The sequence below is a fragment of the Macaca mulatta genome, chromosome 11 (assembly GCF_049350105.2).
Source record: "Macaca mulatta isolate MMU2019108-1 chromosome 11, T2T-MMU8v2.0, whole genome shotgun sequence".
Lineage (NCBI taxonomy): Eukaryota > Metazoa > Chordata > Mammalia > Primates > Cercopithecidae > Macaca > Macaca mulatta.
Window position 1 is genome coordinate 121706388 of NC_133416.1, and position 22309 is coordinate 121728696.

At 42.7% G+C, this 22309-nt stretch overlaps 1 long non-coding RNA gene across 1 annotated transcript; it reads right to left on the bottom strand.

Annotated features, from left to right (window-relative positions):
• Window positions 1–74: 74 nt before the first annotated feature.
• On the bottom strand, window positions 75–21044 carry LOC144333243 (uncharacterized). The gene is made up of 4 exons (XR_013401755.1): window positions 20929–21044; window positions 11637–11667; window positions 8011–8094; window positions 75–598 (listed from the first exon to the last, which is right to left on the bottom strand). It is a non-coding gene; the product is annotated as an uncharacterized LOC144333243 (long non-coding RNA).
• Between the last annotated feature and the right edge of the window lie 1265 nt (window positions 21045–22309).

Here is a 22309-nt window from a genome sequence, read left to right on the forward strand (position 1 = left end):
CTTTTAAATTGCAAATGGAGTTCACAATACAAACTGCTCTGCACTTTGCATTTTTATTATTTGGTTAACTTGATGACACATTTGCAAAGTATGGCCTTTTCATCGATAATCCTTCTACATAAAAGGAGATTTTGCCAAACGAAAAGAAGTGGGTGTTGGTGGAACTTGTTCCCTGGGGTTCGTAGAGAGTCAGGTTTTGTTTTTTTGTTTTTTTTTTTTTTGCTCAGGGTCATTGTAGCGGCTTGGGGACAGAAATGGGGGGTGGGGCAGCAAGGGGAGGGAGGGACAGGGAAAGAGAGAGAGAGAGAGAGAGGATATCGGGAAGTTCAGACATCTCTTACATTCCAATCAGAGATAGCAGATGTCCCAGGAACAAAACATGCTCATCCGCTCTTGGCACAGGAGTGTCACTCAACTTGCAGGAGATTTTCAAAGCCTTAAATGGTCTCTCAGAGACAGGGCAGAGCCATGTTCATTTTCCATTCTGTGCAGAGGGGCAGGCACGCTTTTTGGTAGAGGGTTGAGTAACGCCTGACTCACTGGACAACAGGAACTGGGAGATGCGCCTGGCCTATTTTGGCTTTCCATGGGGTCTTCCCTGCCAGGGCAGAGTAAAGTTTAAGGAATTATTTTGTGCATTTCACTCCTCACTGCCACTACCATCCCCAACACTATCACCACTTAACATTTTTGAATTTTCTTTTATTTATTTTGGTTTAAATGATTCAAACCAAGATATGTTTTTCCCAAATGGCCTTGGTGTTGTCCTTCACATGATTTTTAAACAGTTTCTTCCTGACAAACCCATGAAGCTCCAAAGTGAAGGCTTCCAGGCAGCAGCCCAAGTGACAGGTGGGAGAGGCCAGTATGGCTATCCCCAGGGCCTGTGAAACCCAACTGGAGAGGCTGGAGTAGCCAGGACATGAGACAAAGGGTGGCAGCTTGCTGAAGATCCACACTGCCATGTCCCTTGTTCAGAAGAATAGTAGCCAAGGATGTGGTCTGCCTCTCTCTGTCTCCTGGTCCCCCAGTTTCCTGTTCTCTATCAAAATACAATGACACCTCCCTCACCTTTTTGCTTGGTCTCTCCCTTTTCTCAATTTCTCTAACTCCTATTGTCTCTTCCTCTGCCCTTACGTGAGCCTGCTTTCCTTCCTTCCTTCCTTCCTTCCTTCCTTCCTTTTCTCCCTCCCTCCATCTCTCTATCCCTTCCTTCATTTTTTCCTCTCTTCTTTCCTCCCTCCCTCTTTTCTTCCCTCCCTCCCTTCATTCCTTCCTTCCTCCCTCCCTCCCTTTCTTCCTTCCTTTTCCCTTTCCTTTCTCCCTCCCTCCCTCTCTCCCTTACTTCCTCCATCCATCCGTCCCTCCCTCCGTTCCTTCATTTTTCCACTTCTTCTCTTTTCCTCCTATAGCCATCATTCCCCTTTCTTATTCCTTCATCTTTTCTCTCCTCAGAGCTCTCTTATTTGGGGAGGAATCATTATAATGAGAAATGCTCACAAGGTCTCTGGGGCCTTCCCATCAAGGATTTGGGGGAACATAATGGTAACTGAAACAATGAGTCCAGTTTACAATACTGGAGGGAATGTAAATGGTAACAACCTTCCTGGAGGCACTTTGGCAGTTTGCATTTTAGTTTACAGGTTCATTTATAACTGTTTCACTTCTAGAAAACTTTTCTACAGAAATAACACATAAAGAAATATGGGCAAATATTTACCTGTAAGAATTTTCATAGCAGGGAAATACATAACAAAAAAGTTAAAAGCTTAGATGTCCAAAAATAGGAGGTTGGTAAAATTATGTTTTATCTGGAGATGAAATATTATGCAACCACTAAAAATTTTTTTTTTTTTTTTTTTTTTTTTTTTTGAGACTGAGTGGTGTCTTGCTCTGTCACTCAGGCTGGAGTGCAGTGGTGTGATCTCGGCTTGCTGCAACCTCCACCTCCTCGGTTCAAGTGATTCTCCTGCTTCAGCCTCCCAAGCAGCTGGGATTACAGGTGACCGCCACCACACTCAGCTAATTTGTGTGTGTGTGTGTGTATTTTTAGTAGAGACGGGGTTTCACCATGTTGCCCAGGCTGGTCTCAAACTCCTGGACTCAAACAATCTGCCTACCTCAGCCTCCCAAAGTGCACCCAGCCAAAAATCCTATTTTAAATAAGAAAAGTAAATTAAAGGTAGTCCTGTATGTATGTGCTTTGTTGTCGTTGTTGTTGTTGTTGTTGTTGCTGTTGTTTTAAGATGGGCTCTTGTTGCCCAGGCTAGAGTATAAGGGCACAATCTTGGCTCACTGCAACCTCTGCCTCTTGGGTTCAAGTGATTCTTCTGCCTCAGGCTCCCAAGTAGCTGGGATTACAGGCGCCTGTCACCACATTCAGCTAATTTTTGTATTTTTAGTAGAGATGGCTTTTCGCCATATTGGCCAGGTTGATCTCGAACTCCTGAACTCAAGTGATCCACAGGCCTCAGCCTCCCAAAGTGCTGGGATTACAGGCATGAGCCACCGTGCCCAGCCTGTATGTATTTTTTTGATTCCATTTTTATAAGTGTGTATCTGCATATGTGTATTCATACATATTTAAAAGGTGATATATGTATACACACACACACATATATATACATATATATATATATGCATACCACCACACCTGGATAATTTTTAAATTTTTTGCAGAGATGGGTTCTTTTACATTTTTAAAAAGGATGGAGATTGGTTCTCACTGTGTTGCCCAGGTTGGTCTGGAACTCCTGGACTCAAGCAATCCTCCTGCCTCAGCCTCCCAAAGTGCTAGGATTACAGGCATGCGCCACCATGCATAGCATCCCTTCCCTCGTATTTCTACATTTGAAGCTGAGTGATGAAATTATGGTGTGGTTCATTATAGTGTCCTTTCTGCTTCTGTATATGTTTGAAACTTTTCCATAATGAGACATTTACAATGTACGCACAGTTCTTCAGTGAAAACAACATCATTCAAGGGTGTTTCCCCTTTGGGGCTGTTGTGTAAGAGCTTCCCCCAAAGTTTTCTTCACCCTTGCCGCCATGATTCTAGATTCTAGGGATTCCTAAGCCCAGATGACACCCTGCTAACCTGAGCAGGACCACAGTGGGAGGAGGGGAGCGCTTCCCACTCAAACTTTCATGTCTGATAATGAGCTGTCTGGAAAGACCAACAAAGACTACCAAGGAGGCAAAGTCTGGTGAAATCAATCAGATGGGCTTGCAATAAGAGGTTATTCTGGGAGGCCAGGAGTTAACATAGAAAGTCTTGTCTCCAAAGGGAACTAGAAGAAGGACCTTTTAGACTGGGGTGGGGGACATTTGGTTGCTACTATGAATGAACAAACCCACCAAAGCTGAAACAGGAAAATGGCAATGTTGAGCGTCTCAGTGGGCTGGAGAGAGGCCCAGTGCCCCTGAGGCTAAGTAATCCCAAATGCTTTGAAACCTTCTGACAGCGGGGCCACTGAGAGCCACGGAGCAATGAGAGGGTGGGAGCAGAAGGTCCCCTTACAAAGGGTCTGAAGTTCTAGGCACTGAGCCATTCTGGAGAAAGTTAATTATTTATTGGCCTCTCTTGCCAAAACCCTTAAAGGAATCACCAGTAGACGTTCTTGCCCACTGGCCTGCAGAAAACATGCATGCTGGCTGGCCTTGGAGAGAGGGGAGATGAGGCGGAAATTTTTCACAGCTAGAAATGAAGCCTGTTGGCTTAGCCAATGGAACAGCAGCCTGTAAGTTTCTGAGGAAGGGCCTGCCTCTGTCTATGTAGTCAGCTGCTCTGCAGTGACTGCAACACAGTAGGCATCCGTGACTCCTTGGTGTTTATGAACTAAGAAATTCATTAATATTTGTTGACTTTGTGCAAAATGGCCCCACCTTTATTGCAGCATTTCCCAGAGAGTGGTCTACAACTACCTGCTTCTCTGTCAGCTGACCTATCTGCTACAAACCCTGATTCCTGGGCCCCACTCCACCTTCACTGAATCAGAACCTCAGTTCTGCAGCATCTACAATGTGAGCAGTCAGCACAGGTCATTCTTATGCCCCCCACAATTACAATATTGCTACAGACACCTTTGCCATTCATTTATTTTTATTTTTATGTTTATTTTTTTGAAACAAGGTCTTGCTCTGTCACCCAGGCTGGAGTGCAGTGGTGTGATCTTGGTTCACGGCAGTCTCAACCTCCCTGGCTCAAGTGATTCCCTCACCTAAACTTTCTGAGTAGCTGGGATACAGACACACATCACCACGCCTGGCTAATTTTTGTATTTTTTGTAGAGACAGGGTTTCCCCATGTTGCCCAGGCTGGTCTCGAACACCTGGACTCAAGTGATTTGCACTCATCAGCCTCCCAAAGTGCTGGGATTACAGGTGTGAGCCACCATGCCTGGCCTTGACACTTAGTTTTAAAAGACACTGAGATACAAAGGAGACAAGTTGTGCAAAGTGATGTAACAATAAATATTATTTGTACCACTCATTTTGTAATATCACAGGTAAATATTATACCTACTATTTATTTCAGGTTTATTATGTGTCAGACACTGCACTGAGAATGGTGTATACATTATCTCATTGCAGCCTCAAAATAACTCCTTCATGGAGACAGTGTATCCATTTCGCAGGAAGGGACTTGTTGCATAGATAGGTGAAGTGACTATTTTTAATAAAATGTATCAATATTGCTTTATTAATTATGAACAAACAGGTCTCGAACAGGTGTTTGAGACCAGCCTGGGCAACATGGAGAAACCCTGTCTCTACAAATGTACCGTCTATGTTAATATGGGGTATTAATAAAGGAAGCTGGTTGTGTCATTCTCACAACTTTACTAGGTCAGTATCATGATTATTCCCATTTTATAAATGAGGAACGTGAAGCCTAGGGAGATTCACTTTCCATGTCTACAGAGTTCAGAAGCAGGGATGCAGAATTTGACCCCAAACCTTCTGAACACCCCAGGAAATAATGAATAATGGGAGCTGAGGCTGTTTTCTGGCTACAGCCAAGAACCCTGTAGTCTTTCTCTGATGCAGTCTTTTTTTTTTTTTTTTCCCAGACAGTCTCACTCTATTGCCCAGGCTGGAGTGCAGTGGTACAATTTTGGCTCACTGCAACCTCTGTCCCCGGGGTTCAAGCCATTCTTGTGCCTAAGCATCCCAAGTAGCTGGGACTACAGGTGCATGCCACCACACCCGTGAAGCCAGATATTTTTAAATATTCCATATTCTAGGAGAATATGGAAATGGGGTCCAAGGTTTCTGAGGAGCAGAGATGATGTGAAACAAAAATTAAGACATTCCGGATATTGGGCTTAAATTTGTGTGGGCCCATCCCTTACTCAGTTTACCTACCTGTTAAATGGGGAGATGGGCTCCGGAGAGTGGTCCAGCAAGGGTTAAATAGGAGGCAATTCATGGAACTATTAAGGAAAAGAGCAAGGGACCAAGAGTCAAGAAACCTTGGTCCCTCTCTTGGCCTCAGTTTCCACAACTGTAGGATGATTCTGAGTTCATCTCTGTGTTCCTGAATCCTATTTTTCATGACCTTCCAGTTTAGACTATGAGCCTTTCCGTTAGCTCAGAAGCTCAGTTCTTATAAAAAAAAAAAATTAAGATTCTGGACAAAAATGCTCCTAAGTGCAAGTGAACTTGGAGCGTTTTCCCAGGTCATTAAAAAGGGAAAATTAGCCTCCCTAAGAAAACAAATTCTCCTCTCACTGTAAGTGTGGGTTATCAATCGGAATTCTGATGACTTTGGGGCTGACAATTCTAACAACCACTTAAGTCTCACCCTCCACCTTTTATCTGAGTGCTACACAAACATTGTTAAACACGCAAGCCAAGGCCAGGGAAAATGGTATCATCTAAGAGGGGAGAAGACCTAGGGAACCAAAGTGTCGGCAGTCCCCCTCCTCCCAGTCTTTGATCCACAGAGCTAATCAATGGCCGGGCTAGGCTTAGCATTAATAAGTGTGGAGTCTTGCACTTTTGACCTAGCTGTTAGATAACCATTCCTTTAGCTCAGCCGTGGGTTATTAAGCACCACGAGTCAATTTGATAAATAGATGACATTTTATTTATCTAAATTTCTGGGGGAATGGTGTTTATTTTAAAAGAGAGGAATGTAATTTATAAATAATTTATTTGCACGGGATGAGTTGAAACATTGAATCCTCATTTGGGGAAAAGAATCACTTAAAAGGATCCCTTATCCTTTACTCATTACAAAAAAAAAAAAAATACCGACTCTTGATACCTGGATTTTTCTCGTTCTTTTCGGACTCCTTAATGCCTAATTGAGCAGGATTTTGATTCACTGTTCTAATATTTCCCATTCAATCTCATGGTTCAAAATACATTTCTCATTTGCCACAGAGCAGTTGCAAGTCTGCAATGATTTACAATTTTGCAAAAGTGGAGTCTATTTCCTAATTTAGGATGGGTTAAATAAAGGTATTATGCATGTACAAAGTGGAATATGTTCTGACAGCTCTGATCTCTCTCTCTCTCCCTATTAAGTAAAGCAAACAAACAAACAAAAAACAACAGGTTAAAAACTAGTTTGAATGCATTATCTTAAAATGTCTGTATGTTTTATTAAAATAACAAATGCTTATGCCTTCTGACTCAGCAATTTCATTTCCAGAGATGCTTGCAAACTTGCACAATGATATTTCTACATTACAGCATCTTTTAGGATAACATAAGATTGGAAACATTTTAAATGCCCAACAGTAGGATTAAAGAAATCTCGACCACCAGAAGTGGGGGTTCATACCTGTAATCCCAGCACTTTGGGATGCCAAGGTGGGAGAATCACTTAATCCCAGGAGTTCAAGATGCCCCTGGGCAACATAGTGAGACCCTGTTTCTAGAAGAAAAAAAAAAATAGCACGTTGTGGTAGCGCATGCCTATGGTCCCAGCCACTCAGGAGGCTGATGTGGGAGGCCCAGGAGGTGGAGGCTGAGGTTGAGTCATGATCACACCACTGCACTCCAGCCTGGGTGACAGAACAAGACCCTGCTTCCAAAAAACCAAAAAGAAGTCACAGATTAGTTCCTACAGTGAAGTGTTACACAGCCATTAAAAGAAGGAAAAGAGGAGCCATCTCTGAGATAAATTCAGAAATAAGCCATGTTTTCATGGTGGGTCTAGGTCTAGTGTGAGCCAGTGCATATGTAAAAGGAGACAGATTCCTGAGGAATGAGGATGATGGTGGCTCTGGGCTGGGGAAATTCACTGCTGGGGACAAAGATGAGAGGCAGATTTCTCACTCCTCATGCTATTTTAGCCTTTAAAATACAAGCCATGTGAATGCTTCTTATTAAAAATAAGTGAAATTACCTGGGCACTGTGGCTCACAACTGTTAATTCCAACACTTTGGGAGGCTGAGGCATGTGTATCACTTGAGAGGTCAGGAGTTCAAGACCAACCTGGTTAACATGGTGAAACCCTGTCTCTACTATAATACAATAATTGGCTGGGTGCAGTGGCTCATGCCTGTAATCCCAGCACTTTGGGAGGCTGAGGCAGGTGGATCGTGAGGTTGGGAGTTCAAGACCAGCCTGGCCAAGATGGTGAAAGCTTATCTCTACTAAAAACTACAAAAATTGATCTGGGCATTGTGGCAGGTGCCTGTAATCCCAGCTACTCAGAAGGCTGAGGCAGGAGAATCGCTTGAACCTGGGTGGCAAAGGTTGCAGTGAGCTGAGATTGCACTACTACACTCCAGCCTGGGTGACAGAGTGAGACTCCATCTAAAAAAATTTAAAAAAAAATCAAAATACAAAAATTAGCCGAGCGTGGTGGTGCATGCCTGTAATCCCAGCTACTAGGGAGGCCGAGGCAGGAGAATCACTTGAACCCAGGAGGCAGAGATTGCAGCCTAGGTGACAGAGCAAGACTCCATCTCAAAAAAAAAAAAAAAAATTGAAGTTATAAGTAGTCAAAGAATGTGAACTTTATGCATAGAAGAATATCTTAAAAGACATACACAGAGTTGGTGATCTCTGGGTGGCTTGGTCTGTGGATGCTATTACACTTCTCCTCTTTTGTGTGTCCACATTTTCTGCTATTTCTGAAATGAAAATAAAAAGAGTTCTTTTGTAGATTAAAAAAAAAAAGGAAGAGGAAAGAAAATGACTTTCCCTTCTTTGTCCGCAGTGGTGTGGATTCCTTTATACGTATATTCAATATCTCTGAAGTAGTCATTGTAAAATGACTGCGGGTGGTGGGAGGTCAGGAAAAGACTAATAAAAAAGAGGTTTATGGGCATTTGAGTGAGATGAGAAGGACTTCCAGATGCACAAAAGCCAAGCTCTGAGAAAAGAGAGAGAAGCCCTGCACCAGGATGAAGTGAGATGTGCTTCTGAGGTTCACGGTCACCCTCTCCTGGGTCTCCCTGCTGAAGGATCCCAAATGCCCTGTACTCATGATGACTGCCCAGTGGGAAGATGGCGGGGAGATGAGAAGCAATCAGGATTCCCTTTCAAGGATGAACAAACTCAGACACTGACCCCTCAAAGGTCACTGAGGACCAGGGAGAGGAGATTCCAAGTCTCTCTGCATAGAGAATGCCCTTCCTTTGCAGAATAAGAAGAATATCTAATTGTAACCAAGCACCTAATCCATGCCAGGCACTGGGCAAACCATTCTGTATGCATTGTCTTGTCTAACCTCATAGGTTGTTATGGGGATTGAACAAGGAGAATGGCCCCTGTGCAGTGGACCACCTTGCAGCTGACCATGGCTACACTCTACCTGCTGCCTTGTCAGTAGGTTAGATCTAAGAGATAACTGTGGTCCTCTATTAGAGAGGTACGGTTAGAGCCTGCCTGTATCTGTTCGCATTTTCTTTTCCAGCATGCTAGCCTGATTTCTAACTGACAGCACCTGAAATTCTTTGCCTGAGGAGTGGCACTGGAGTGGGCAAACCCTCCCTGTTCACAGGCAAACTGGAATTGCTGTTTCACCTCTACCCCCAGGGCAGCTCTCAAGTGATGACCAATGGAACATGGTATGTAAATACTGCAGCCTTTTGGATGGGTTAACGCAGGGGTGTGTGGTCTACACTGACTTTCACAATTCACCAGTAGGATTAAGCTCCAATATCCTACAGAGTTCACTTGCTGGACAACTCACCCTGTATTGACTCGCTCCCATCCTGCCTCACTTCCCCACACCCCTGCTGTATTTCCTGGCATCTCCTCCCAAATAAATTACTTAAAACTTTGTCTTAGTTGGGTGTGTGTGGCTCATGCCTGTAATGCTAGCACTTTGGGAGGCCAAGGTGGGAGGAATACTTGAGGCCAGGAGTTCAAGACCAGCCTGAGCAACAGAGTGACACCGCCCCCCACCCCCACCCTCAGCACCATCTCTACGACAACAGAAAAAAATTAGATGAGTGTTGTGGTATGCACCTCTGTAGTCCCAGCTGCTCAGGAGGCAGAGGTGAGAGGATTGCCTGAGCCCAGGAAGTTGAGACTACAGTGAGCCATGTTTACGTCCCCGCACTCCAGCCTGGGCAACAGAGCAAGACCCTGTTTCAAAACAAAACAAAACAAACCTTGTCTTAGGATCTGCTTCTGGGCACCCAGTCCAAGGCAGCTACTGTAACCCATCCAATGCTCTCTTTAAAAAGTCTATGATTCTGGGCCAGGCGTGGTGGCTCATGCCTGTAATCACAGTACTTTGGGAGCCCAAGGCCAGTGGATCACTTGAGGCCAGGAGTTTGAGACCAGCCTGCTCAACATGGTAAAACCCCCATCTCTACTAAAAATACAAAAATTATTCGGGTGTGGTGGCACACACTTGTAATCCCAGCTACTCGGGAGGCTGAGGCACAAGAACCACTTGAACCCAGGGGGCGGAGATTGCAGTGAGCAGAGATCCCACCACTGCACTCCAGCCTGGGTGACAGAACAAGACTCTGTATCAAAAAGAAAAAAGAAAAGGAAAAGAGAAAGAAAAAAAGTCTGTGACTCTTGTTTGCTTCCTCTTGCATGATAACTTCCATCAATAGAGCACTTAATGAGTTTCAAATCTCATTCACACCTCTTATCACAATTCAGCTTCCACTAATCCTGTGGGGCAGATATGTAGACATTACCACCCCCTCCTTTTACATATAAGGAAACTGAGGTTCAGAGAGGTGATGGCATTTCTCCCAAGAACACATACAGCCAGGAAAGGGCAGAACCCAAATCCAAGTCTTCCCATTCCACTTCTCCCCTCTGCCCATTCTACTATTCTGCCTTCTTCAAGAGTATCTGGTTTCTATATATCATTTTATATCTTTTTTGCATAATATCTCATACAAACTTCACAAAAACTCTATGAGGATGTTATTACTATTATTATCATTTACAAGTAAAGAATCCAAGAGTCTTTGAGGTTAAAGCCATTTAGTCTGAGACCACCTGGCTAACAAGAGGCCTTTTGACTTCTTGTCCAGTTCTCATTCTGTAACCTCAGGCTATCTCTCTCCCCATCTCAGTTGCCTATTTTATGGGACATACAGAAACACCTGTGGACACAGAAGAACTTCCCAGGAGTCCAGAACCTAAACAAATTATTGGTGTTGTTCCAATACCATGGGACAAGACCCTCTAAGTGGCATGGAACACAGTTAGTCCATGTCACTTAGAGGACAGTTTGAACTAAAAAAAAAAAAACAAAAAAAAAAAACGTCTAAGAGAACTTTGCTGTAACTTTGCTATATTTTATGGCAGGGGATTAGTTACAAGGCTGAGGCCCTAGCTCTTGCTTCTCCAGTGTGTCTTGGGGGAGATAAGGTGATCTTTGGACCTTGGAGAAAGAGATCATTATAAGGACCAATCATAATAAATTCACAGCAGTGTAAGGGAAGCAAGGTGGGTCTCCCCTGGATTACTTCTCTCAATACCATGTTGTTGACCCCCATAGTGGTGCCTTCCTTGATGTGATGGTGAATCATACTGACTCCATTTCCCTTGCCAGCCATTGATTTAGAAAAGGGCCTATAATCCAGTTTTGGCCAATGACATATAGGAGTTTTCTGGGAGGAAGGGAACTATGGTAGCTAGTTTCCAAAGACCCCCTCTACCAATTAATTGGGCCCCCCAGTACTCATGACCTTGTGTTGTCTCCTGGTCTCCAATCTGGGCTAACCCTGTGCTTACTTTTGACTCACAAAGTATGATGACAATGATGTTGTGGAATTTCCAAGTCTAGGTCATAAGATGGCTTGCAGCTCCCAGCTAGATCTCTTGGCATATGTGCTCTGGGGGAAGCCAGTTATCATGTGAGAAGTCTGATTGCTCTGAGGGTGCCATATTGTGAGGAAGCCCAAGTTAACCACATGGAGAGATTGCACGGACAGAGAGAGATGCCTGGCCATCCCCTAGCTGTTCCAGACATCCCATTTGAGGCACTAGACAAGAAGTCATCCTGCACACCAAGCTCAGCTGCCATTCAAATGATTATAGTTCCAACTGTCATCTGACTGCAGTCTCAAGACAGACTCCAAGTGAGATCTGTCCTGCTGAACCCACGCAACCCAAAGAATCATGGAAAAGAAACTTCTAGGGAAAGTTTCTTTGTTTCTAAGACAGAGATATGGGGAAAGATGGCACCACTCACCCTCCACTTTATTCCTCTGGATGTCTCAGGTCTAGATGCAGTCAGTTTGAGAACAGGAAATCCAGTTGAAGGCAAGGTCCACATGTTGAGGGCAGCAAAGCAAAAGAAATGGAAAAAACCTGAGTTCTTGGGGGCACGGTGGCACTGCTGAATCAACTGGCCCTGAAACCTACCCTACGTTAGTCCTCTTGTTGAGTGAAATCATGTCTTCACTGTTAGCACCAGGTTGAATCTTGGCTTTGTGTTACTTGAGCCAAAACCTTCCTAACTACAGGCCTACCTCAGAGATATTGCAGGTTCGGTTCCAGATCACTGCAATAAATTGAGTCACACAATTTTTTTGGTTTCTCAGTGCATATCAAAGTTATGTTTATACTATAATATAGCCTATTAAGTGTGCAATAGCATTATGTCTACAAAAACCAATGTGCATACCTTAAAAATATGTTATTGTTAAAAAATGCCAACAATCACCTCAACCTTCAGCAGGTTGTAATCTTTTGGCTGGTGGAGGGTCCTGCCTTGATGTTGATGGCTGCTGGCTGATCAGGGTTGCAGTGCTGAAGGTTGGTGTGACAATTTTTTAAAATAAGACAATAATAAAGATTACTTCATTGGTTGACTCTTTTTTTTTTTTTTTTTTTTTTTTAAAGATGGAATCTCGCTCTGTCACCCATCCTGGAGTGCAGTGGCACGATCTTGGCTCACCGCAAGCATGCCATTCTCCTGCCTCAGCCTCTGGATTAGCTGGGACTACAGGCGCCCACCACCATGCCCGGCTAATTATTATTATTATTATTTTTTTGTATATTTAGTAGAGACGGGGTTTCATCATGTTAGCCAGGATGGGTCTTGATCTCCTGATCTTGTGATCTCCCCACCTCAGCCTCCCAAAGTGCTGGGATTACAGGCATGAGCCACCGTGCCCAGTTGACTCTCTTTTTTCACAAAAGATTTTTCTGTAGTATGGTGTTGCAAGCATTTTACCCATAGTAGAACTTTCAAAATTGGAATCAGTCCACTGAAATCCTGTTGCTAATTTATCAGCTAAGTTTATGTAATATTCTAAATCCTTTGTTGTAATTTTAGCAATGCTCATAGCATCTTCCCCAGGAGTATATTCCATCTCAAGAAACCACCTTCTTTGCTCATTCATAAGAAACAACTCGTCCTCCATTCATGTTTTATCATGAGGTTACAGCAATTCAGCCTCATCCTCAGGCTCCACTTCTAACTCTGTTTCTCTTGCTGTTTCTACAACATGTGCAGTGACTGCCTCCTCTGAAATCCTGAATCTCTCAAAGTCATCCAAAAGAGTTGAAATCCATTTCTTCCAAACTCCTATTAATGTTTACATTTTAACTTTCTCCTATAAATCATGAATGTTCTTAATGGTATCTAGAATAGTGAATCTTTTCCATAAAATTTTCAATATACTTGGCCTAAATCCATCAGAGAAATCACTATCTGTGGGAGCTGTAGACACAACTGAGACACAACAATATTGAAATTAGGCCAATTAATAACACTACAAAGGCCCCTCAGTGTACAAATGAAAAGGAGAATCACATTTCTCTTGCTTTAAATCAAAGGCTAGAAATGATTAAGCTTAATGAGGAAGGCATGTGAAAAGCAGAGATAGCCAGAAAACTAGGCCTCTTGCGCCAAAGTCAGCCACACTGTGAACGCAAAGGAAATTTTCCTGAAGGAAATTTAAAATGCTACTCCAGTGAACAAATGAATGATAAGAAGGTGAAATAGGCTTATTCCTGATATGGAGAAAGTGTGAGTGGTCTGGATAGAAGTCCAAACCAGCTGCAGCATTCCCTTAAGCCAGAGCCTAATCCAGAGCAAAGCCCTAACTATGATCCTGTGAAGGCTGAGAGAGGTGAGAAAGCTGCAGAACCAGAGTTGGCAGCTGGCAGATCTTGGTTCATGAGGTTTAAGAAGCCGTCTCCATAATGTAAAAATGCAAGGTGAAGCAGCAAGTCCTGTTGGAGAAGCTGCAGCAAGTTATTCAGATCTAGCTAAGATCATTGATGAAAGTGGCTACACTGAATGACAGATATTCAATGTGGACTGCTCCAGAGATCACTAGATGCAAGGTCTCAGAGCAGCACAATGTATTACCACCATCATCCTGGGGCTTCCCAGAATCTGGGGTCCTCTACGGCACATCAGGACCCCAGGTGCCTCCCCTCCACACACCTGGTTCATCATCAGCTTGGAGGCAACATTTTCTTTGAAGTTGGTGTGTCTCACCAACTGCTCCCAACTGGTTTGAAATTGAAGTCTTAAAACCTACCAAAGTCTCCTCTTCTCCTTTGTTATATTTAATCTTCCTCCATAAACAGAAGCTCACGTATATTCAGCTCACAGTGGATCGAGGAGAGAGGAGACTTGGACGAGCTCCTCAGGCTTTGTTTAATCAGAACCAATGTCAGCTTTCCTGTGTGTACAGTGTCCAAGGCTGATTGAATAAAGTGGATGTGGCATCTGTACCGAGTAGAAATGATGAGGAGATAACTCACCAATCTCTGCTTGCCTTAGAAGGAGAGTGGAAAAACTAAAAATCATTTGAAAACGCTCCAGGTGCTTCACATATGTAAGCAGGTACCTCAGACTCAATTTGAGGATTCAAAAGTACCAAACAGAAGAGGGGAAAACCAGGACTGAGTATTCAGCTGGCATCCACCAATTCTATTGTGTCTGTTATTATGGCCAGCAATCTTTTTGGAGTCGTTAATGTCCCTGCTGTATCTGTGGTTGAGTATTTTGAAAACAGCCCATGTGTCCGGGCGCGGTGGCTCATGCCTGTAATCCAAGCACTTTGAGAGGCCGAGGTGGGCAGGTCACCTGCGGTCAGGAGTTCGAGACCAGTCAGGCCAATATGGTGAAACCCCATCTCTATTAAAAATACAAAAATTAGCCAGGTGTGGTGGTGGGCACCTCTAATCCCAGCTACTTAGGAGGCTGAGGCATGAGAATCGCTCGAACCTGGGAGGCAGAGGTTGCAGTGAGCTGAGATCGCACCACTGCACTCCAGTCGAGGCGACAGAGCATAAGGAAATGTTTGGACACAGCCATGATTATTTCTTAAGAATAGAATTTTAGAAGCGGAGTGGTGAATGGAAGAATATAGAGTGTTTAAACATTACAAATGCATATATCTATTCATATTATGTTTAAATGTTTGTATTTTTCTTGTAGATTTATTAATTGCTTTATAAGTAAAAGCTGTTAATTTATGTTTCTATTTTCCTAACTGTGCTATCTCAACTGCATTTTTATTTTGATAATTTTTAAAGTAAAATTATTGAAAAAATAAATTTTGTCTAAGAATGACAATTTTTTAAAAGCCCATGAGAAAAACTCTTAAAAATCATAAACTGTATTCTATTTTAAGAAACAGAGACTCTGGGGCCTGCGTGGAAGATGTTGGTCAAAGGATACAAAATATCAGGAAGACAGGAGGAAAATCTTCAAGATCTAATGTGTAACATGATGATTACAGTTAATAACAATGCAGTGTACTCTTGGAAACTGCTAAGAGAGTAGATTTTCAGTGTTCTCACCACAAACAAATGATAAGTCTATGATGTAATGCATGTGTTAATTAGCTTGATTTAGCCATTCCAAAATGTATACTTATTTTTGTTTTGTTGTTGTTGTTGTTATTGTTGTTGTTGTTTGACACAAGGTCTCACTCTGTTGCCCAGCTCTGGAGTGCCATGGTGCGATCACAGCTCACTGCAGCCTTGACCTCTCAGGCTCAAGTGATCCTCCTACCTCAGCCTCTCGAGTAGCTGGGATTACAAGTGCACAAGACCTGGGTGATGGAGTGAGACTTGATCTCAAAATAGAAATAAAATTGAAAAGACATTTAGAATTACTCTAATAAAATGGCTAGTTCCTGCCCAATCATATATTGGTAAAACCCAGTAGTCTCTAAACCCACACAGGCTAATTAAACAACAACAACAACAACAACAACAAAACCCCCACTTTTTGTTGTTGTTGTTTTTGTTAGAGCTGGAGGTCTCACTATGTTGCCCAGGCTGGTCTTGAACTTCTGGGCTCAAGTGATCCTCTCTTCTCAGCCTCTCAAAGTGCTGGGATTATAGGTGTGAGCCACCATGCCTGGCATGCTGGATACATATTTCAAAACATGTTGTACATGATCAATACATACAATTTTTATTTGTCAATTAAAATAAGAAGATCCTTTTTTTCCCTGTGAACTCTGCGGAGAAGTAACAAATACATTTTTAAAATAGGAAACAAAAATGAAGATTTTAATTCAACTCTGGGCTCTGGGGAGATCACCAAAAAGTGTGAGAAATTATGAGTGTGAGTGAGCTGGAGCTGTGTTTTGAGGATTGCTAACCTCTGTGCTAACAGAGGTGTGTTTTTATTACAAGGAAAGTTGGTCCATGCTTGAGCTATCTCACTGTCCTCGAGGGAGGGGTGTTTTTGAGAAGATAGATGTGTGTTTGAGAGTTGCTTGGAGAGGATGGGGAGGGATGGGAAGCAATGAAAGGTCTACTTTAGCAAAGTGATTTACTCTGGAGTCATCACCATTGCTGGTGGCCCCAAGGTGTAGCATGGAGTTGGGGAAGGGATCATTCTCTCTACATCTGCCTACCCACCATGTGACCTTGGGAAGGAGGAAAGAAGGCTACTTTGGCACTGGGCACCTTCACAGGGTCGCCTATCACTGTGACAATAGTGAAGCCATTTAGGACAGAGAACATCAACCAACAGAAGACAGTTGTGCCCAGCTTGGTAGATAAGTTGGTTTGTGAGCACATTTGAATCTCCTCTTCTGGAACACACAGCAATATTTCATGACTTTTGTATTGATCAATGACTCATGTGGTTGCAAGGGATAGAAACTGAACTCCAGTCAGCTTAGCCATAACAGAAACTGATTGCTCTTGAAACTGGGAAGTCCAGAAACAGTATGGCTTCAGGTATGGCTTGACCAAAGGGCTCAGATAATATTATTAGCTTTCTCTTTCTCTCTGACACTTAACATATTAAAAGTAAATGAGGCAGACGCAGGCAGCGATCATCTGCAGATGAAATCATTAGATAAAAGGCTGATGAAGAAATGTACAATAGAGGGATCAGCCTGTCATCAGTCAACCCCCCTGATCAATTTTAGCATTCAGCTCAAAGTGGGAACAATTGGACATTGTAAGGCCCTTATGAAATATTCTTAGGGAAATGTTTTATCTGAATCGATTCAACCCTTGTTTTAGTTTGAGATCCCTCTGAAGCAGTCAAGTTTTGTTTGTTTGTTTGTTTGTTTTTAGTTTATTTTTTGTTGTTGTTGTTGTTTTGAGACAGGGTCTTGCTGTCACCCAGGCTGGAGTGCAGGGGCAGGAACATGGCTCACTACAGCCTCCACCTTTTGGATCAAGTGATCCTCCCACCTCACTCCCACCTCAGCCTCCCAAGTAGCTGAGACTACAGGTGTGTACCACCATACCCAGCTTTTGTTTTGTTTTGTTTTGTTTTGGTAGAAACGGGGTCTCACTATTTGCCCAGACTTGAAGCAGTCTTAAGATGAGAATTCAAGTACATGTAATGTATTTCAGAGGTATTTTCAGAAAGTGCTGACAGGGAAGTGAGGAAGTGAGGCAGGGAAGGAAAGGCAGTCAGTAGAGGGTGAGTTGTCAGGCAACCTAGCACTGTGGGTGATTAGAGCTTAACCCAGCCTGGGCAGTCTGGCAGCCAGCATAAACTTATGCCACTCAGCATCATCCCGCCCAAGGGATGGAGCAGCTGGAGTATTTGGTTAGCAATTCCTATAAGTCATTGATTAAGGACTGTTCCTGATAAGGGATGGTTGAATCCCTAGCACTTTGGCCAGTGGACCCTGGTAGCCAAGAAAGCCTTCAGGCAAAGAGATGAAAGCACTGCTAGTTAACAGTGGGCTGGTGTGCGCTAAAGTGGTAAAGTCAAGAGGACAGGCATGGGACCCAGACAATGTCCACCACAGATTTCTAGAGCTCACTGCTATTTACTAGAAATACAGGGGTTTGGGGGATATGTTAAATGACACCACCAGGACCTCACATAATGACAAAGAGGTTAATTCTCAAAGACTTATAGTCCCTAAGGTGCATACATCTAACAACAGAAAGTCAAAATATGCAAGGCTGGTATAACATAAGGAGAAATGGAAAAAGCCACTATTACAGTTAGAGACTTTAACAGTCCTCTCTCAGTAATGAACAGATCCAGCAGGCAGAAAGTTAGTAAGGCCATGTTGAACTTAACACCACCCTCCATCAACTGGATGCAATTGATATCTATGGACCACTTCACCCAACAATAACAGAATACTCATTTTTTCTCAAGGTCACATGGAGCATTCACCAAGCTAGATCACATTCTGGGCAATGAACGCATCTTAACGCATTTGAGAGAAGAGAAACCATAGAATATATGCTCTCAGACCACAAGATAATTAAACTGGAAATCAATAAAAGAAAGATATCTGGAAAATTCCAAAATACTTAGAGATTAAGCAACATGCTTCTAAATCATACATGGATCAAAGAGGAAATTTTAAGAGAAAGTTAAAAATATTTCAACTAAATGAAAATAAAAATACAACTTATCAAAATGTGTGGGATGCAGCAAAAGCTGTGATTAAGGGGGAATTTGTAGCATTGAATGCAGATATGAAACAAGAAATATCTAAAATGAATGATCTAAGGTGGAAGCTTAAGAAACTAGGAAAAGAAGAGAAAACACGTTCAAATTAAGCAGAAGAAGAGAAGTAATAAAAAGTGAAGGACAGGCTGGTTGGGTGGTGGCTCATGCCTGTAATCCCAGCACGTTAAGAGGCTGAAACAGGAGGATTGCTTGAGGCCAAGAGTTCAAGACCAGTCTGAACAACATAGCAAGATGCTGTCTCTATTGAAAAAAAGCAGTAGAGAAATCAATTAAACTGAAAACAGGAAATCAATGGAGAAAATAAATAAAACTTAATGGCATCATAAGAAGCGAACAGACAAATTCAGAACACACAGCATTATGTACGACTTTGTTTTTGCAACAAGGCAGTGGTGTAAGGAGCGTTGCTCCAGATGAAAGATAACTAAGAGGTATCTCAACCAAATGTGACTGTGTGCACTTCAGGCCTCAATTAGAACAAATCGATCACAAAAGCCTGTCTTCGACCATCAGGAGAATTTGATTCTAAACTCAACATTAGATGATAATAAGTTAAGGTTGTTCATGTGATATTGCATTGAGGTTTTGCAAAAGACTGCTTATGTTATTTAGAGATGCCCACTGAACTGTTGTAGGGGTGAAATTACACAATGGCTGGGACTTCTTTTAAAATTGTTCAGCAATAATTTTAAATAAAACCAGGATCTGATCCTGCCTTCATCTTATTCACTCTACCTGGACCTATAAGACCTTGTTTTCATTTAACATTTAAAATATAAATGATATTTAAAATCACAGAGTATTGTGCATGAATTTTGTAGTTTTAAAAATGTTGAGCCAGGTGCAATGGCTCACACCTGTAATCCCAGGTGGCCTAGGTGGGCAGATCGCTTGAGCCCAGGAGTTTGAGATTAGCCTAGGCAACATGGCAAAACCCTATCTCTACTAAAACACAAAACATTAGCCAGGCATGGTGGCTCGCGACTCTATTCCCAGCTATCCAGGAAGCTGAGGTGGGAGAATTGCTTGAGCCCAGGTGGCAGATGTTGCAGTGACCCATGATCATATCACTGCACTCCAGCCTGGGTGACAGAGCAAGACCCTGTCTCAAAAAAAAAAAAAAAAAGTTCAGTTAAGATACTATTTATTTTGATTACTGAAGTTTTCAGTGCTCCCTTAAATTCTGCATTAGAAGCAGAGTGCCTCGTTCTCCTTACCCTGGTCCTGGCACCGTATCTAATCCAAGTTGCCTTATTTCTTTCACCCTGACCTTGGGCAACCAAAACCAGCCACCGTTTTCCAGGTAATAACCCACTGTGGGTTTCTCCACCATCTACTCTCACCGCACGGACATATTTAACATACTCTTCCACCCTCCAATGAGCCATAAGGAAGGCACATCTCAAACGTAGGATGTGATGGCTTGTGGTTAATTAGGAGTCTCGCCAAAGGGGAACACACTATTTGCAGTCCTTGCCTTGATTGACGGGTCCACACTCCCAGCCTGCCTTCAGTTTTGTTAGTGTTTTTAAAACAGCTTTAAAACCATCATGACCATTCCAAATGCTTGTCTCCACCACGTACTCTTCAAGTTCTCACTTTCACCCCCTTCTAACTTGATGAAAGTCACCTTCTCCCACCCCCACCCCCAGATGGGAGCCTCATGGATTATCTGGGAGTATTTCTCTGCCTTGTTTCCAGCAGTGAACAGAGAGCTGAGTCCTTTTCTCACTGTGCGTGTACCTGCTGTCCCCTAGCTCTTAGCTGGAAGAATTCTTTTAGACGCATAAGGTTCTGTTTCACATGTTCCTGAAACTCTCTTGGAAAATAATAAAATGGCACACTTGGAAGGTCCCTAAAGAATAACTGAATCCTGTGCTTCTTAACTTTTTTTATGAGGTGGACGATTAAAGTTCTGTTAAAAGCTAGACGCGTCTGGGTTCAAATTTTGGCTCTGTTGCTGTGGGTCTTTAGACAAGTGTCTTAACCTCTCTGAGTCTGTCTGTCTTTTATCTGTAAAATAAGGTTAAAAATATTATTGACCTCATACAGTTATTGGGATAGTAAGTGAGATGATGTATGTGGAATGCTTAGCATGATTCTTGAAACTAAGTGCTTAATGCATGTTAGTTGCAATTATCATTTTTGGACTCTCTTGTACCTCTTTGAGAATCTATAGAAAACTATGGAAAGATGTCTCAGAAAAATATACATTAAAGGTTTACATTTTTTGCATAAAAAAATCCCAATTAACCTGGGCACAGTGGCTCACATCTGTAGTCCAAACTTCTTGGGAGGTTGAGTTGGGAGGATCTCTTGAGCCTAGGTGTTTGAGCTGCAGTGAGCTATGATCATGCCAGTACATTCCAGCCTGGGTGACAGAGCAAGACCTTGCCTCTAAATAAATAAATAAATAAATAAGTTTTTAAAATTAATCCAGAAGTTGGGCCAGGCACGGTGGTTCATATCTGTAATCCCAGCACTTTGGGAGGCTGAGGCACGTAGATCACGTGAGGTCGGGAATTAGAGACCAGCCTGTCCAACATGCTGAAACCTGTCTCTACCAAAAACACAAAAATTAGCTGGATGTGGTGGCACATACCTGTAATCCCAGCTACTCGGGAGGATGAGGCACAAGAATCGCTTGAATCCAGGAGACAGAGGTTGCAGTGAACCAAGATCGTGCTACTCTACTCCAGCCTAGGTGACAGAGGGAGACTCTGTCTCAAAATAAATAAATAAATAAATAAATAAAATTAGTCCAGAAGTACTTTGTATTATTATTGTAAACATAATTTATGAAAAATAATAAAAAATATATTAGTATACTGTAAGTCCATTTAATAGACAAAGTATAAAAAAGAAAGCATTCATTTCCTACCTCGTAAGAAAGTGACAGCTCCTGGCTTCCAGGTTTCCTCCATCAAGGTGGACATCCTGACACTATGGTTTACCTTCTTGTAAAACCAAGAGTAGCCACAGAAGATGCACCTGTTTATCTTGTTTCCCTTGCTGCGATTATTTCCCCCATTACTACATAAGCTTTCCATATATTTTTAAAATCACCATTTTGTTCTGATCATGAAATTGTTACACACTCAATGTATGATTAAGGTGAAAAATGAAGTCTCCCAAATCTGACCCTAGAGATAAGCATTGATAGATTGGTTTCTATTGTTTCAGAATTTGCTCAGGGCAGATAGTATTGTGTACCTGTCTACCAGGCTTGGAGTACGTTCTGTCTACACAGAGGTGATTTGGTAGGTGGCTGGAGGTGGAAGCTTCCACGGGCCACACACCTGAGATTGCATGGGAGCATGAGATGGGAGCCACAGGGATTATCTGAGAGCATTTCTCTGCCTTGTTTCCAGCTGTGAACAGAGACAAGAGGGGAGTCTTTTTCTCAATGCCTCCGATAGTCCTTGAGTGACCTTGGACAGTCCTTCTAACTTCTCCAAGCCCCATTACCTCATTTGTAAAATGGGGGAACTAGTAATATCTAGTTTGAAAAATTGTGGTAAATATTACATGAGTTGATGCATGCAAAGCCTTAGCACTGGTTTCTCCCTGTTGGCACACGGACATTTGGGGCCGGATACTCTGTGATGTGGGGACTGTCCTGTGCATTGAAGGATCCGTAGCAGCATCCCTGACCTTCATTGACTGGAGGCCAGCAGCACCCCCGCCAGCTGTGACAGCCTAAGATGTCTCCAGACATTGTCAAATGTCCCCTGGGGGAGGGAAGGGGGGACACAATCACCTCCTTTGCCACTGAGAATTACTGTCTTAGCACAATGGAGCATACTCATACTCAATAAACTCTCCTTAATATTAATATCATCATTATAACAGGGTAGCACATTTGCTGAACATAAAACATTCAATGGCTCAATTAATATAAATCCACTGGCATTTTAACTGTCCATGCAGGAGTCCAATTTCTTTTTCTACTCACAGGCCCTTCAGATCAAATACTCAGTTTA